At 53.8% G+C, this 4,270-nt stretch overlaps 1 long non-coding RNA gene across 1 annotated transcript; it reads left to right on the top strand.

The window, feature by feature from the left end:
- The first annotated feature begins 256 nt into the window (after nt 1–256).
- LOC308139001 lies at nt 257–2,182 on the top strand. The gene is made up of 2 exons (XR_013936902.1): nt 257–564; nt 1,940–2,182. It is a non-coding gene; the product is annotated as an uncharacterized lncRNA (long non-coding RNA).
- The last annotated feature ends 2,088 nt before the right edge of the window (nt 2,183–4,270 follow it).

Here is a 4,270-nt window from a genome sequence, read left to right as displayed (position 1 = left end):
TAAGTTTGCGAGGTTCATATGCTCTCACTTTTTGTTCCAGGACTCCTGGATCAGAAAGTCTTCTTTGTGAGTAGAATGTACTCGAACATCTGTCTCACACGACTGTTAGTGAGAGTTCACTAGAGCAAAGCTCATAGAGCTGCACACACACACACACACACACACACACACACACACACACACACACACACACACACACACACACACACACACACACACACACACACACACACAGAGGCACAGACAGAGGAGGAGAGTGAGTCAGAGGAAACGAGGGGGGGTGGTAGAATGTACTGGAATCGAGTGGAAATTTTCATGACTCAACCGGAGCAGGCAACCTGTGCTCGTTTGGACAACCAGGACCGGACTCGAAGCCTCTCATCGTCCTACTCTCACGTCCACCCACCAAACGCGAGTAACTTGTCTCCTCCGAATTAGCAGTTAAGAAGCGCACAGCTCGTTCCCTCGGTCTAAACAGGTCAGACAGCAGCTGGACCACGGACGCGGCACACCGGCTCACGGACCGGGATCGGGTCCCGGATCGGCTGAGCAGATAATACAGAGGTGAGACTTCCACTCCTCATTGACGAGATTGTTCTGTTAATTATCAAAAGTAAGTTGTTGTTTGCTTGTTGTTCTCGTTCCCTTTTTTGTTAGTTTTTTTTTTAAGTGTCCTTTTGTGTTTGCTTTGTTATACTTGTTGTGATTACTTTGAGTTTTGCTCTGTTGTTGTTCGGGCTGGTTTAGTCTCGTGGCAGTTGGAAAATATGTAGATCACTGTGATTACTGTATTATTGAAAAGAAGAGAAATGTATGTAGCACTAACAAGGACATGGTTTGTAGGGAGAGAAACTGCCGTTTTACAAAAAAAAAGTTTTTGTCTCGTCGCCACGGTCACATTTCTTCGTTTTTCTCAAAATATTATAGGTCAAAGTGTAGCTACAGGCCCTGTGCTTCTCACGAGGGAACACTTTTGTCTCAGAGAGACACGGTTCTCCCTCCAGGGGACTTCATTGATAGGGAGCGCAGGATTCTGTCTCATCTGCGCCAATACATTTTGACGAGTCATTTCATCCCCAAACCCCCAAAGTTCAGCCGTTTGTTTCAAGTCGTAACGGGGAGACGGAACCTCTTGAGGACACGAAAACCACACCGCACGTCCGTCAACTTCTCCCGACGCCCACGGTGAAGGAATTTTTCACCCAAGTGTCACGCTTCTCCAACTATGGGCAGTTGTTCGGGACCTGAGTTTGTGCTTCTTCCCTCACATACACTCACTTACATTGCAGTTGTTAGCATCGCATGCTAACAAGTTTGTTCAAATGACCTGAGATTTGGAGGGTGGCCTCGTGGTGGCGCCGCGATCGAGAATCACTAGCTAATGACATGGTTTCCACGCACTTAAATCGCTGTTAGCCGTTAGCATCGCACGCTAAAGTTTGTTCAAATGAGCTGAGATTTGGAGGGTGGCCTCGTGGTGGCGCCGCGATCGAGAATCACTAGCTAATGACATGGTTTCCACGCACTTAAATCGCTGTTAGCCGTTAGCATCGCACGCTAACAAGTTTGTTCAAATGAGCTGAGATTTGGAGGGTGGCCTCGTGGTGGCGCCGCGATCGAGAATCACTAGCCGACCACATGGTTTCCACGCACTTAAATCGCTGTTAGCCGTTAGCATCGCACGCTAAAATGTTTGTTCAAATGAGCTGAGATTTGGAGGGTGGCCTCGTGCTGGCGCCGCGATCGAGAATCACTAGCTAAAGACAGGTGGCAGGTACAATAACATTTCCGCGGCAATTTTCTAGTTTGCTTGTTGTTGTTTCCCTTCCTGTTTTGTTCGTTTTTGTTTGTTTGTTTGTTTGTTTTTTAAATGTCCTTTTGTGTTTGCTTTTGTTATACTTGTTTTGATTACTTTGATTTTTGCTCTGTTGTTGTTCAGGCTGGTTTAGTCACCGCGACGGAGTGCGAGCCAGACGTGCATCTGGACTGCGCGACGGAAGAGGAGGAGAAGCAGTTGATACTGAGAGCCAGCATCCCAGTCACGATCGCCCTGTTCTCAACATCGCTGACCAAAGAATTTGCTCGCCAAGCAGTGTTTTCTATTTTCTCTATAAAAGCAAATTGGAATGACTGTAATGTGTTTAAAACTGTCTTTCTTTCAATAAAGAGAAGAAAAAACAGGCGACGGTGCAAGGTCTGAAGGGGAGGGGGGAAGAGAGAGAGAGAGAGAGAGAGAGAGAGAGAGAGAGAGAGAGAGAGAGAGAGAGAGAGAGAGAGAGACGCCTTTTCTTGGTACATAACATGTTGTAATCTGTATTTCCGCCACTAGATGGTGGTGTTCTGACTGTGTGTGTGTGTGTGTGTGTGTGTGTGTGTGTGTGTGTGAGGCATCGGGGGAGAAAAATTAAACGCTGCAGAGCAAAGTTCTCAGACATTATTGCTTCAGATTTTTCTTTAACAGCTCACCGTGTGAAGAAGGAGATTAAATTAAAATGGAGCACAAAATAAAGAAATGGTAAGAAAAGAAGAATGGTAAGTATACAGGTAGGTAATTTATCAATAAAATAAGGATGAAATTTACAGGATTCACAGCCACACATTCATCGGCTCCCCATCATCGACAATCATCCTCGTAAACATCAACAACCGTCCTCCACGGAGACGGGACTCCTACGGACTGAGGAGCGGGGCTGGGAAGGACTACGGCGGCGGCGAGGAGGGCGAGGAGTGCGAGGAGGACGTCTCGGTCGCCTCCGGGCCTCGTGCCGCCTCGCCGCCTCGTGTCGCTTCGCCCCGCGAACCCCATCGGGGGCCGTCCAGCGGACACGGATACGGGACTCCTACGGACTGAGGAGCGGGTGTGCAGAGGACTACGGCGGCGGCGAGGAGGGCGAGGAGTGCGAGGAGGACGTCTCGGTCGCCTCCGGGCCTCGGGCCGCCTCGCCGCCTCGTGTCGCTTCGCCCCGCGAACCCCATCGGGGGCCGTCCAGCGGACACGGATACGGGACTCCTACGGACTGAGGAGCGGGTGTGCGGAGGACTACGGCGGCGGCGAGGAGGGCGAGGAGTGCGAGGAGGACGTCTCGGTCGCCTCCGGGCCTCGTGCCGCCTCGCTGCCTCGTGTCGCTTCGCCCCGCGAACCCCATCGGGGGCAGTCCAGCGGACACGGATACGGGACTCCTACGGACTGAGGAGCGGGTGTGCGGAGGACTACGGCGGCGGCGAGGAGTGCGAGGAGGACGTCTCGGTCGCCTCAGGGCCTCGGGCCGCCTCGCCGCCTCGTGTCGCTTCGCCCCGCGAACCCCATCGGGGGCAGTCCAGAGGACACGGATACGGGACTCCTACGGACTGAGGAGCGGGTGTGCGGAGGACTACGGCGGCGGCGAGGAGGGCGAGGAGTGCGAGGAGGACGTCTCGGTCGCCTCCGGGCCTCGGGCCACCTCGCCGCCTCGTGTCGCTTCGCCCCGCGAACCCCATCGGGGGCAGTCCAGCGGACACGGATACGGGACTCCTACGGACTGAGGAGCGGGTGTGCGGAGGACTACGGCGGCGGCGAGGAGTGCGAGGAGTGCGAGGAGGACGTCTCGGTCGCCTCCGGGCCTCGGGCCGCCTCGCCGCCTCGTGTCGCTTCGCCCCGCGTGAAGAAGAAGATTAAATTAAAATGGAGCACAAAATAAAGAAATGGTAAGAAAAGAAGAATGGTAAGTATACAGGTAGGTAATTTATCAATAAAATAGGGATGAAATTTACAGGATTAACCACAGCATTCATCGGCTCCCCATCATCGACAATCATCCTCGTAAACATCAACAACCGTCCTCCTCATCAGCCTCACCCTTACGTCGGCCAGTTTCGTCACCTTCAACAATAAAGGGATCACGACAGCGTGAGGAAAGAACGATGACACTGCCGCTACGGCGAAAGCAACGAGACGACTATGGACTGAGAAGCAGGAGTCGGACACGGCCAGGGGCCGCAAGGGATTATGAGGATGAGGAGGACGATGACGAGGATGAGGAGGACGACGAGGACTTGTCCGTCGCCTCGGGGCCTCGGGCCTCCTCGCCGCCTCGTCTCTCGTCGCCCCACGACCCCCGATCGGGGGCACCGCGGCGGGCACGGAGACGGGACTCCTACGGACTGAGGAGCGGGAGTAGGAAGGACTACGGCGGCGAGGACGAGGAGGACGAGGAGGACGACGAGGACGACGAGGACTGGGCCGCATTGCCGCCTCGGGCAGCATTGCCGCCTCGGGCCGTGTGGCCGCCTC

The sequence above is a fragment of the Blennius ocellaris genome (assembly GCF_963422515.1).
Source record: "Blennius ocellaris genome assembly, chromosome: 14".
Classification (NCBI taxonomy): Eukaryota; Metazoa; Chordata; class Actinopteri; order Blenniiformes; family Blenniidae; genus Blennius; species Blennius ocellaris.
The sequence above is the reverse complement of the archived record's forward strand: the minus strand, read 5'-3'. Positions and strand labels throughout refer to the sequence as shown.